The sequence below is a fragment of the Somniosus microcephalus genome, chromosome 12 (assembly GCF_052327205.1).
Source record: "Somniosus microcephalus isolate GS21.2 chromosome 12, FLI_Smic_1.0, whole genome shotgun sequence".
Classification (NCBI taxonomy): domain Eukaryota; kingdom Metazoa; phylum Chordata; class Chondrichthyes; order Squaliformes; family Somniosidae; genus Somniosus; species Somniosus microcephalus.
The window spans coordinates 204162230-204176805 of NC_140998.1; the positions used below are offsets into that span (position 1 = coordinate 204162230).

Sequence of the window (14576 nt, forward strand, 5' to 3'; positions counted from 1 at the left end):
ACAGCCGCTCCTTCTGCAGCTTTGTTCACACCCTGGTAGCCCTGGAGGGGGAGCACACTTGAGGCCTTCTTCAACCTGTGGGCACTGCAGTGTCCGGAGTATGTCCCAGAGATGGGGAATAATATTACTTTTTCATTTGCTAAGTATCGTTTCATGTTCTATGATTTGGATTTAATTAGTTGTATCCCTGCAAAAGGGGCGCATTTTTGCTTGTTGTTTGTTTGATGACACAAGTTTCAATTATAAAGTAGAATAAAAACAACTCGCTCAGTTTGTTTGTGCAAAGGAGTGGAACTAACATCAGTAATGACGTGACCTAATTGTCTCACTGCAGGCTTCCATGATCTATATATTGAGTCTGCTGCAAAGCAGGTGTTGAGGCTGTTGATACGCAATCGCTGCTGACTCAAAATGCCTGAGCCAGTAACTGGTCCGGTGTATGCAGTTTACGATCCAATTCTTGCCGCACTTGGTGTCCCAGGTAAGTTGGAACCTTACCAGTTGTGCAAACCTGTTTTATACTGCCTCATTGTTCTTGCAACGTGTCCGGTAACTTAATCTGTCTGAGTGAATGTGTTTGCTAAATAGTCACCTGTTCTGTGGTTTCCGCTCAATGGCTAAGTTATCCTAATTTACTTATTCAATATAATAATTTATTTAAATTATAATTATTTCCGCTCCAACAGAGACAGTATTATTCAAAGTCTTCTTCAGACGACTTGCTATCTCACATCTAGAATCAGCTGTGTCCACACATTTAAGTGTGTGTTGGTATGTTGCTGCATTTTGACAATGGCTGCAAATCGATATACAGGTTCCAAATGTAGGGGTGAGGAATATTGATGTATAAACTGTTTCACCATATTGGCAAAAGATTGATCCCCGCCCAAGTACACCGGTGCAGAGCTCGCCATCCTACCCCACTGACAGCAGTGGCTCAGTTGGTAGTACTCTGGCCCCTGAGTGAAACGGTTGTGAGTTTACGTCCCACTCCAGGGACTCGAGCACAACAATCTGGGCTGACCCTCCCGTGCAGCACTGAGGGAGTGCCCCACTGTCGGAGGTGCCATCTTTAGGATGTGAAGTTCAACCGAGGCCTGGTCTGCCCTCGCAGGTATGTGTAAATGATCCCATGCCATTATTTCGAACAGGAGTAGGGGAGGTCTCCTCACTGCCTGGCCAATATTTATCCCTCAGTCAACATCACTAATGCAGATGATCTGGTCATTATCATATTGCTGTTTGCGGGATCTTGCTGTGCGCAAATTGGCTGCCGCGTTTCATACATTACAACAGTGACTGCATTTCAAAGGGTACTTCACTGGTGGTAATAAGCTTTGGGACGTCCTGAGGTCGTGAAAGGCGCTATATAAATAGTAGGCTTTCTTTTATTTTCTGTTATTGGTGTAAACTATTAAAATAATTAGAATAGAAAAGAACAAAATTCCATCGTATTTACTGTACATCTGAAGTAAAATGTATTCGAGCGTATTTTGAAATAATATAGTGAAATACATTCGTCTGACTACAGCGGCCATATCTACCTTTCTCCTCCTCGCTTTTCCTCTTTCGCTTTCGGTTTCTCATCTCCATTACTTTTTCTGTCCCTGCTTATTTCTCTCTATCTTTCCCTCTCTCTACTATACGTTCTTATAACGGATGCCATCGTGTTTTAATCGGATTGCAATGCGAAGTGAAACGCTTAAAATCTGTTTGTAATAGGATTATATTTCACCCCAACCGCGAGTTAACTATTTAGTTATGGCACATGAGCTCTAAGTCAGTCCTGCATTAACGTTGTTGAACCAACACCATGGACACAGCAGGCGGGTTCCTCTTTAATTTGATCATTATTGGCTGCCTTACAAGTTACAATTATTACAGTCCAAACAGTACTATACTGGCTGAAGTCTTTGATTTACATTGGGGGTCATGTGTAATTGCAAACGTTAGTTATTATGTCGTAATCTGCAAGGTGTTGTCGATGGTGCGAAAAAATTATTAAAAGACTTGGTCAATGATAATAAGCAATTCCTTTCTATTTTCCACTTCTGCTCTGTTGTCAGGCGCCATAGGTGCAGTCAGCCTTCAGATACATGTCCTGTTATTCATGCGCCCCCATGATAGGCAGATTAAAGAGTCTACTGATCATAGAGGTCATTTAATTGATCAGCCAAATCATGTTTTCAACAGACTCTCAAACGCGGGCATTTTCCACTCGTGTTGGTCATAGTAAGCCCATTGATTAATGTTACGACTTCTACTGGAATATTTGAGTCTTGCTGTGGAACTTGCATCACATCATCTGCGATCCATGGATGGATTAGACGAGGACGACTCCTAAATATGCCATAACTGCGTAACTCATTATAACATGAGTCATGATACTTGCGCACCATCAATAATGCTCAGGAAAATTAAGCTTACTTACAATATAACCTGCATGCCTGTGTGTCAGTCTTTGCTCAGTTGGTAGCACTCTCGCCTCTCAGTAAGAACGTTGTGGATTCAAGTCCCACTCCAGAGACTTGAGCCCAACAATTCTAGGCTGCCACTCCATTGTAATACTGAGGGAGCGCTGCACCGTCAGAGGTGCCTTTGGACGAGACGTTAAACCGAGGCCCCATCTGCTCTCTCAGGTGGACTTAAAAGAACTCATGACATTATTTCGAAGAAGAGTAGGGGGGTTATCCCCGGTGGCCTGGCCAATTGTTATCCCTCAAACAACATCACTAAAACAGATTATCTGGTCATTACCACATTGGTGTTTGACGGAGCTTCCTGTACACAGATTGGCTGCCGCGTTTCCTAAATTACAACGGTGACGGCACTTCGAAAAGTATATCATTGGCTGCAAAGCGCTTTCGGACGTCCGCTGGTCGTGAAAGTCGCTATATAACTGTGAGTCATTCCATTTTTTCTTTTTCATATTGCCACATATATATTTTATCGATTAATTTTAAAAGGCAGCTCAGCGCATGTAATCTTTTGGATCAGATTTACTTCACTCCATCAAATAAATGATTGCAAAACACGAACGAGCAAGGTTTTTGCTGCTTGGTATAATCAGTGACGTGCCCAACGGCCTTAGATCTGGAGAGCATGGGCGGTCATTCAGCGGCCCTCTCCTCATCCCTAAACCATCCTGCCTGATCGGTAGCCGCGGTCCGAATTCACTCACTTCAGTCCTTCCGCCACGTTTCAATGTCCGGTTCATATGCGTTACCGGCGGACCCCGGTGTCTGTGCTTCACTAAGTTTTCTGTTTATATTGGAGTTTTCCAGCTTTATCGTTCATTAATATTGTTAATCTCAAACTCGCTCTCTATTGACTTGTATTTCATTCAATCAACTTATTACAGGTGCACTTGTGTAGATTTTGTTATTTACATGAATTTTTTTAATTTAAATTAATTTTATAGCACTCAAGTTGGCATATCATAACTAATATTAAAATTTATTTTAAAGCTCTTTGCTCGTCCAATAGTAGCGCCAGATTTCATTTGCTAATCAGTCCTGCTTCTTTCTATGACGATATTATGTTACATTAACGTACCTCATCTATATTGTAAAACGGAACAGAAACACTATAGTGCCTTTTGCGATCTTAGGGTGTCCAAAAGCATTTTGCAGTCACTGTTGTAATTGGCTGCAAATCTTCCGTACATCAGCTCACAGGTAAGTCCCACAAACAACAATGAGATAGCGACCAGATAATTGGGTTTAGTGATGTTGATTTAGGGAGAAATATTGGCCAGGGCACCGGCGGGTTCAGCATTCCCTTAGTACTGCATTCAAGAATCAGCCGAGATTATGTGCTTAATTCTTTGTAGCGGGACATGAAACCGCAAACTTCTGACTCAAAGGCGAGTGTGCTACCCACAGAGCCTCGGCTGACACTGTTTTAATTTGCAACCTACTTTAATGGCTATTAGGTTCCATGCAGAATGCAATAACAAGTTCTGCAGGGAGTCCCTACTGGTCGCAAACTGGTACTTTCCCTTAAAGTCTGGCCATAATTAATTGTCTTGCTTGTTTTCCCTCCCCTACCGTTAATATGGTGGCAATTGCGATCCTGTCCCGGGGAAAGTGTGGCCTCTCCAAATGTATCACATGCTACCTGGTGGCCATGGCAGCGGCGGATCTAGTGGTTGTCATCACCGGCGTCATATTCAATCGAATCATCGACATTACATTCCCGCAAGTTTTCTGTTGGTTACTCTGGTATGTCGGGCCAAAACTGGCCTAGTTTATGCAATCAGAGACATTTCTGTCTGGTTAACCGTCGGTTTTACCTTCGATCGCTTTATAGCCATTTGTTGCCAGGAGCTGAAAACCAAATATTGCACCAAGCAAACGGCAGCTGCGGTTGTCGGCACGGTGCTCATTCTGAGCTGTTTCAAAAACATCCCCTGGTGCTTCGTGTATGATCCTCTGTACATGTTTAACAATTTGCCGTGGTACTGCCGGATACAACCAATCTTTTATATTTCACACCTTTGGCTAACATTTTCTTTTTCGACTGCATAGCGACTCCTTTCCTGCCATTTTTCATTATTCTGCTGCTCAATGCTCTGACCGTGAGGTATATATTAATGGCCAGCAGAGTCCGCAAGGGATTGCGGGGCAACCCCAGCTATGAAATCAATCCTGATCCTGAGATGGAAAACCGGAGAAATTCCTTCATTTTACTCTTCAGTGTATCCGGCAATTTTATACTGTTATGGCTGATGTACACGATCCATTACTTGTATTATCGAATTACTAATACCTATTCTTACACAGGTAACAATGACCCGGTTTATATCCTTCAAGAAACCGGATATATGCTGGTGCTTTTGAGCTGCTGCACAAACACCTTTATTTATGCAGTGACCCAGAGTAAATTCAGAGAGGAGTTTATGAAAATGGTGAAATACCCAGTGAACCGAATTGTTACGTTTTTGAAATAATTAGAACAGCTATATAATTGTTGGTATTATAAATCAAATTAGCATATACCAGACATCATCTTGTAGATTTGCCTTTAATTTACAGTCAGTGGCAAGGCAAAGCAAAGGCGCTCGCCGCTGGCCCTGAAGATAGCTGCCCACGAAGATCTTGCGATTTGTGTAGCAAGAAGCTTGCCTTTTTCGACGTTCCATTGCGACCAGCACTCTGTAGTGGGGATTCCCAGTGCCACGCTGCCGTGACGTCACAAAATGTCTAAGCAGCCAATCACATTGCAGTGTTCTCAAAGGCAGAAAAGCAGGAAATGAGAAGATGCTTTTTCCCGATTAAAAAAAAATGATCATAGAGCGAAATAAAGATTGGGACTCTCACATGGTGTTAAGGTAAAAGCTGACATATCATGAAGAATCTTTTAAAAAAATTAATGTTTTTTTTTAAATTGTAATTGTTATCACTATGGAGAAATTTGACACTCCATAAATATAAAAAATAATCAATACGCTGCTAAAACCCCAGTTACATCTTTTGCAATAAGGCATAACATTTCATTGGGTATTCAACAGCCATATTAGCGCAGAAATGCCCAGGTTTTCCTCAGTTTTACTGATTTCCCTGATTGCCGGCTATGGGGGGTGGTGGGGGTTGGGAGGTACAGCACAGCTAGTGTCAGAGCATTGAATGACTTAACGCAACTTCAGGATTTCTGCAGGTCGATGTGCTTACACTACATGCTGAAGTTGAGGTCAGTTTCACAGTGGTAATGCTGGTGAACACTGTTAGTTCGCCGTCATTACCCACCGCAAATTCTGGGCCAATGTTTTTACATGCTTCCAGGGGCTCTATGTGTCCTTCTTCAAGTGGCTCTTTACAGTTCCTTATAAATCAAAGAATAAAGACAGACTTTCATTAATATAGCGCCTTTCCCGAACAGCGGACGTCCCAAAGCGTTTTACAGCCAATGAAATACTTTTTCAAGTGAAGTCACTGTTGTAATGTAGGAAATGTGTTAGCGAATTTGGTCACAGCAAGCTCCCACAAACAGCAATGTGATAATGGCCAGATAATCAGTTTTTATTTTGGTTGAGGGACATATATTGGTCAGGGCAATGGCGATAACTCCCCTGTTCTTCTTCGGAATATTGGCGTGGGGACTTTTACATTCAGCTGAGAAAGCAGACAGGGCCTCGGCTGAATGTCTCATACCGAAAGACGGCACCTCCAGCAGTGCAGCACTGCAAGTGTCAGCATAGATGTTTGTGCTCAAGTCTCTGGATTTAGACCTAAACCAACAACCTTCTGACTCAGAGGTGGGAGTGCTGCCCACTGAGCCACTGACTGACACCTAACGAATGCTCAGGTATAAAGGCCCAAGGACATGTCGATTTCAGAAAATAAACAAACAGTCTTACCGATTGGTTTTTCAGAGATTTCAAGGATTAATATGACACAGTTCCATGCACTATGTATCACAATACGACAATGATCATAATAATGGTAGTGTATGTACCTTTAAGAGGAACTATGTTTTTGAAGCCCTTGTATACTGTAGTACCAGTAGTGACTTTTCTCGGGTATATAAGCCTGTGTAGCGTCTTGTGTTGTTAGTTCACCTCTAGACTTTGTTCAGTAAACACTTGTTAAATCAACTCCTGCATTCCATGTCTCCATTAACACATGGATCTAACAGTGGCGACGAGTTAGAAACAAACTTTTTCCTGCAATTCGGCAGCACCTCAAGGGGATCGATTCCTCAGACGAAGGTCGAAGCCAGAAGCAAGAAAAAAAAATAACTCGAAGAAACTCGAAAACGAGGGCCAGGCTTGGTCTCCAGTCTGTGGTTTCCCCAGCTAAACGGGCTGGTGGCAGGTAGTGCACTGATCCTTCCTGGGCTGCGACGGGCTAGAGCTCGATCGGGTGGCAGCAAGTCGGGAAGCAGAAGCAAAGAGAGAGAGAGGGTGGAGCACTCAGGGCACGGCCGGTGCTGCAAAGCAGGTCGGCGTTCGGACCGAGCAGAGGGAGGGGAAAGTCCCTGAGGGTCCACTCAACGACGGGAACGGTTCTCCAAGTAACGGAGAAACTATTGAAGCGATATATTTAAAAAAATAGAAATACCGCAAAAAGCTGCAGGTCACAATGGGAACCGCGGAGAACAGCGTTGGCAGCAGCGGCAGCGGCGGGAAAGCGCCGGAGGCGGCATCTTAACTCGGCGGGGAAGAAAGAAAAGCATGGGAAGCGCAATTTTAGATTTTCAAGATGCCGAAGACTGGCAATATTACTGCTTTCAATAGTGATATAGAAGATTGGACCACATATGTGGAAAGAGTGGAGGTATATTGCAAGGCGAATGAAGTAGTGGATGATAAAAAGGGATCGGTACTTCTAAATCTGATGAGTGCAAGGGCATACGGGCTGTTAGGAAACTTGATCACTCCAGCCAAACCGATGGACAAGAATTCTAAGGAGATTGTTGATACATTACAGGAGCACTTAAACCCAACACCGCTGCTGATAGCGGAATGATTCAAATTCTTCAGGAGGAATCAGCACAAGAATGAAAGTAACGCTGATTACCTCACCGAATTAAGAAAGCTGTCAAAGCACTGCCAATTCGGGGCAGGACTGGCAGATTCTCTACGAGACAAATTCGTCTGCGGTCTCCTAAGTGAAGGAACACAGAAAAGATTACTTTCTGAGAAAGATTTAACACTGGACAAGGCTTTCAGTGTGGCTGTATCATACGAAGCAGCAGCAAGAGGAGCTGCAGAGATATAGCAAAAGCCACAGGACTTCAGCACCCATGAAATGACACGGGGTTTTGAGAGATGTTATCGCTGCGGCAGATCCACCTATGACCAGAAGGACTGCTGGTTCAAGGACAAAGCATGCAGGCAATGCGGAAAGATGGGACACATTGCACGTGTATGCAGATCAGGAAAGAAATCCGCTGACATTAAAAAGGTCAATAAGGAAAAGTACAGAAAGGTACAAATGATGACGGACAGTAGCTCTGAAGGCCAGAAGAGCGATAGCGACTCCGGAAACAAGAGACTAAGCTGTCTCAAATAACATAATGTAATTGCCAAAGAAGATTACCAGACCATTTGGGTTACCGTCATGATAGCGGGGTCCCCAGTCAAAATGGAGCTAGATACAGGATCAGCTCTGACCATCATGAGTCGATGGGATTATGAGCGGCTATTTCCGCATATACCTTTGAAAGACACATCCATTGTCTTGAAGACATATACAGGGCAGAAAGTATACCCCACAGGGAAAATAAGGGTGCCTGTTGTATACAACGGCAAGGAGATACAGAAGTTGTATTTATACGTTCTGCAAGATGGTGGTCCAACGTTGTTGGGACGTGAATGGATCAGAAAGATACGTTTAGACTGGCACTCCATTCAGGCACTGACGGTGACCAGTAAGAATAAAAACGATGATGACGTCATACCTGGACGATTAAAAGAAATCTTGGCTAACGCCAAAGAAGTGTTTCAACAGGAACTAGGAACCCTGAAAGGTGCCACCGCCTCAATAAAAGTGGAAGATGCGGCAATTCCCAAATTTTTAAGGCAAGGCCGGTGCCATACGCAATTCGTCCAGCCGTCGAGGCAGAGCTGGAGAATTTGGAAAAAGCAGGCATGTTATCCAAGGTAGATTGGAGCGAGTGGGCAACACCCATCGTCCCGGTCATGAAGGAAACGTTGAATAATGATAAATCTGAAGAACAGAGAAAAGTTCGCATCTGTGGGGACTTCAAGGTGACTGTAAACCCGGTTCTTTACACGGTACAGTATCCTCTTCCGAGGATAGAAGATATTTTTGCCTCACTATCCGGAGGGAAAGGTTTCACCAAAATTGACTTCGCACAGGCATATCTACTGATGGAGGTTGAGGAGGCCTCTCAAAAGTATCTCACGATAAACACACACAAAGGCCTGCACCAGTACAATCGACTGGTTTTCGGAGTGGCATCAGCCCCGTCTATCTGGCAAAGAGCTATGGAGCAAGTCCTGCAAGGGATTCCGGGAACTCAATGCTACCTAAACGACATCCTTGCAACAGGAGAAAACGACAACGAGCACCTTGCCAACTTGGAGCAGGTGCTCACGAGGCTGAGAGAACGGGGCCTACGAGCAAATCGCCCCAAATGCGAATTTTTCCAGAAACAAATATCATATTGTGGCCATGTCATTAACGAAGAAGGGTTGCATAAGTCACCTGAAAAAATTGAAGCGGTCGTAAAGGCCCGAGTGCCTGAAAATGTCTCACAATTAAGGTCGTTCCTGGGATTAGTAAATTACTATCATAAATTTTTACCAAACTTGTCGACGGTTCTGCACCCGCTTAACGTGCTGCTACAAACGGGAGTAGTTTGGAAATGGTGCGAAGACTGTAAGCATGCCTTCCATAAATGCAAAGGCTCGATCACGTCCAGGGAAGTGTTGGCTCATTACAACCCATCACTGCCAATCAGACTGGTGTGCGATGCATCCCCTTATGGCGTGGGAGCGGTATTATCGCATAGATTCCCTGATGGCTCGGAGAATCCAATAGCTTTTGCGTCATGCTCATTGAACTCAGCTGAGCGTAACTATGCCCAGATCGACAGGGAGGCACTCAGCCTGGTGTGGGGGGTGAAGAAATTCAACCATTACCTGCATGGACAAAGTTTACCTTGTTGACTGACCGTCAAACCCTCGTCTCCATATTCAACCCTAAAAATGGTGTTCCCATTATGACAGCGCAAAGGCTACAGAGGTGGTCCCTTTTCCTAGGGGCACACCAATATGACATAGAGTACAAAGGAACAAAACAGCATGGGAATGCTGACGGGTTATCGTGCCTACCGTTGCCAACGGTGGAAGAGGTGCCTACAGTGGACCCAGTGGAGATATTCCACTCGACCATTGTGGAATGTCTACCGGTGACAAATTCTACCATTGAAAAGGAAGTTCAAAATGGCCCAACTCTCTCACGAGTCTATGATTTAACGGTGAAGGGATGGCCAGCACATGGTGAACCACTGTTGCCAGCATTCTCGCAAAGAAGAGAACAGTTGTCAGTGTGCCAAGGAACCTTGATGTGTGGACCAGAGTGGTGATTCCACCCAAACTCAAGGATAGAGTGCTAAAGCAAGTTCAGGAGGGGCATCTGGGTGGAGTGAAAATGAAGAATTTAGCCAGAGCTTTTGTGTGGTGGCCAGGTATCGATGGAGACATCGAAGAAATGACGAAGAGCTGTCTAGGATGCCAGAAGGTCCAAAACGCCCCACCACAAGCCCCTCTACATCCATGGGAGTGGCCCTCATCCCCATGGCAAAGGGTACATATCGACTTTGCTGGTCCATTTATGGACTCAATGTTCTTAATCGCGGTGGATGCACACTCCAAGTGGCCGGAGGTAATAAAGATATCCTCCACCACCACGGAAAAAACCATCACAGTATTAAGGACCATATTCGCCAGGAATGGTCTGCCTGAACAGATCTGTTCTGATAATGGACCGCAATTTGTATCCGAAGAATTCAGGAAGTTCTTAAAAAACAATGGGGTTAAGCACTACACATCCACCCCATACCATCCCGCCACCAATGGATTGGCTGAAAGGTTTGTCCAGACCTTCAAGAAGGCCATAAAGGCCATGGGTAATTAAGACATAAATCTACAACATAAGGTAGATAACTTCTTGTTTGCGTACAGGAATGCAACACATGTGGTTACAAACCAAACCCCCGCCATGATGGTTTTCAATAGAAGACTAAGATGCCGGCTGGATTTGGTCAAGCCAAACATCAGAAGGGACGTAGAGATCGGCAATATCAAAGCATGAATGAAAGGCCAACTAGAACCTTCCAGATAGGTCAACCAGTTTCGGCCCGGGACTACCGTACCGAGAAATGGCAGCCTGGAACTATTTGCACACGACTAGGACCGCTGATGTATACCGTGGACATTGGAGAAAACATAATAAGTCGCCATGCTGACCAGATCATAGAGTCATCCGAAAAAGGTCAACCTACACCACAACTCTATACACCGAGTGATGAAGCAGAGATACCCATAGTATCTACCTCCGATCTGGTGATACTGGAACCAGATGAACCCGACACTAGCATTGAAGCCGAATCGACCTTGCCAAAAGAACCTACTACACCACCGAGGCATTATCCGGACCTAGTCAGTAAGCCTCCAGAGAGACTGAATTTGTAATTGATTAACTTCAGCAAATGTGTACATTATTGTTCTTGTAAAAATGTTATTTAATGATTACTTAAAATGTTATGTACTATTTATCTAAAAGGGGAGGAATTGTAGCGTATGTACCTTAAAGAGGAACTATGTTTTTGAAGCCCTTGTATACTGTAGTACCAGTAGTGACCACTCGGGTATATAAGCCTGTTTAGCGTCTTGTGTTGTTAGTTCACCTCCAGACTTTGTTCAGTAAACACTTGTTAAATCAACTCCTGCATTCCATGTCTCCATTAACACATGGATCTAACAATAAGAATCCATTGTTAGGGAATAATCAAGAGCAAAAAGAAGGAAAAAGTACTTTTACAATAATAGTAACACAACAACCGCTCTGTTTAACGTGACATGATTTGAGTCGTTGGTTGCCTACATGTGTGTAAACCCACCACCATGCTTTAGCATTTCGAAATAAAATGACTGACAAATGTGCACTCATAGTGATTGCAGTTGTCTCTCATGGCGTTCAAATTATCCCTCGCACCAGCTCACCCGAGTTACTTACATTAAGTGAGACCTGGTAAGATTCAAGGCTATGGTACCCTCCAATGTGTGAGAGGGTGTTGCTGTTGTACAACCCGCAGAACCCAGGGTGGAACACTGCCTGTTCTTTGTCTAGCTACCCTTTTAATGGCACAGATTCAACGGGCTAAATGACAGAGAATTTCTGACATAAGCTTGTCTGATAAGAACATTAACCTGTTCTATTATATAAGCCAAATGTAGTCAGTATGTACACATTCTGACATCACCTCTGCTTTAATTGTTCCAGTGCCAAACTAAGAATTGTATTAAATTTGCACCCTACTACTCACTCTAAGCTATTAGTGTTGTTTATATGACACTGCTTTCCACCAGAAAATGAATCGACTACATCCCAATTGGCAGAAATACCTACAGACTGGTGGAGTCTGTACACCTGTCTTATTAAGGTATGAGAGTAGAATTGACTAAAGTGGACTGGGAAAAAAGATTGAAGTGTAAGATGGTACAAGAGCAGTGGTCTACATTCAAGGAGAAATTTCACATCTTTCAAGAAAATTATATTCCACCGAGGAAAAAGGGGAGTAAAAGAAAAAACAGAAATCCGTGGCTTAGTAAATTAATAAAGGATAGTATCCGACTGAACACAAGGGCATATAAAGTAGCCAAACCTAGTGGGAGGATAGAAGATTGGGAAGCATTTAAAAACCGGCAAAGAATAACTAAAAGATTAATTAAGAAAGGGAAGATTCATTATGAAAGTAAACTAGCAAAAAATATAAAAACAGATAGCAAGTGTTTCTACAGCTATATAAAAAGATGAAGGGTGGATAAAGTGAACGTTGGTCCCTTAGAGGATGAGACCGGGAAAATAGTGGTGGGGAACATGGAGATGGCAAAGACGCTGAACAAATATTTTGTATCAGTCTTTACAGTAGAGGACACTAAAAATATCCCAACACTGGACAAACAGGGGGCAATGGGGGGGAGGAGCTAAACACTATTAAAATCACTAAGGAGGTGGTACTCGGTAAAATAATGGGACTTAAGGTGGATAAAACCCCCAGACCTGATGGTCTACATCCTAGGGTCTTGAGAGAAGTAGCGGTAGGGATTGTGGATGCATTGGTGATTATTTTCCAAAACTCCCTGGACTCAGGAAAGGTCCCAGCAGATTGGAAAACTGCTACTGTAACACTGTTATTTAAGAAGGGAAGTAGACAAAAAGCTGGAAACTATAGACCAGTTAGCCTAACATCTGTGGTTGGTAAAATGTTGGAGTCCATCATTAATGAAACAGTGACAGAGCACTTGGATAAACATAATTTACTAGGACAGAGTCAGCATGGTTTTATGAAGGGGAAGTCATGTTTGACAAATTTGCTCGAATTCTTTGAGGACGTAACATACAGGGTGGATAAAGGGGAACCAGTGGATGTAGTGTATTTGGACTTCCAAAAGGTATTTGACAAGGTGCCACACAAAAGTTTACTGATCAAGATAAAAAATCACGGGATTGGGGGTAATATACTGGCATGGGTGGAAGACTGGCTATCTAACAGAAAACAAAGAGTTGGGACACATGGTTCGTTCTCGGGCTGGCAATCAGTAACTTGTGGTGTTCCGCAGGGGTCAGTGCTGGGACCCCAACTCTTTGCAATCTATATTCATGATTTGGAGGAAGGGACCGAGTGCAACATACCCAAATTTGCCGACGATACAAAGGTGGTAGAGAAAGCAGTGAATGGGAGGACATAAAAAACCTGCAAAATGACATAGACAGGCTAAGTGCGTGGGCAGAGATTTGGCAGATGGAATATATTAATGGAAAGTGTGAAGTTATGCACTTTGGCAGAAAAAAAATCAAAGAGCAAGTTATTATCTAAATGGAGAGAAACTGCAAAGTGCTACAGTACAAAGGGATCAGGGGGTCCTGGTGTATGAAACACAAAAAGTTAGTGTGCAGGTGCAGCAGGTGATCGTGAAGGCCAATGGAATCTTGGCCTTTATTGCAAGGGGGATGGAGTATAAAAACAGGGAAGTCTTGCTGCAGTTATACAGGGTATTGGTGAGGCCACACCTGGAATACTGCGTGCAGTTTTGTTTTCCATATTTAAGAAAATATATATTTGCTCTCGAGGCAGTTCAGAGAAGGTTCACTCGGTTGATTCCGGAGATGAGGGGGTTGATGTATGAGGAAATGTTGAACAGGTTGGGCCTCAGAAGAATGAGAGGCGATCTTATCGAAACATATAAGATTGTGAGGGGGATTGATCGGGTGGATGCGGTGAGGATGTTTCTACTGATGGGTGAGACTAGTACTAGGGGGCATAATCTTAGAATAAGGGGCTGCACTTTCAAAACAGAGATGATGAGAAACTTCTTAACTCAGAGTGTAGTAAATCTATGGAATTTGCGAATCTAGAGAGCTGTGGAAGCTGCAACAGTAAATAGGTTTAAAGCGGAGATAGACAGTTTCCCAGCAGATAAGGGAATTAGGGGTTACGGGGAGATGCCAGGGAAGTGGATGTGAGTCTAGGTTCAGATCAGCCACGATCCTATTGAATGGTGGAGCAGGCCCGATGGGCCGTATGGCCTACTCCTGCTCCTACTTCTTAGGTTCTTATGATCTTATATTTCCTAGAATTGGACAAAATACTCCAGTTTTTGCCGTACGAGTGCTTTATAAAGGTGCATCATATCATGCTTGCCTTTTTACTCTATGCCTCTATTTATGAAGTCCACCTGTTTTAACCGCTTTCTCAACCTTTCATGCCATCTTCAACAATGTGTGCACATATACACCCAGGTCTCTCTGTGCCTGCACCCCCTTCAAAATTGTATCATTTAGTTTATATTGCATCTCCTCGTTCTTCGTACCAAATGTATC

General features: G+C 43.6%; 1 pseudogene; it reads left to right on the forward strand.

Moving 5' to 3' along the window:
* The first annotated feature begins 411 nt into the window (after nt 1-411).
* LOC147109942 (putative G protein-coupled receptor 139) lies at nt 412-4951 on the forward strand (annotated as a pseudogene).
* The last annotated feature ends 9625 nt before the right edge of the window (nt 4952-14576 follow it).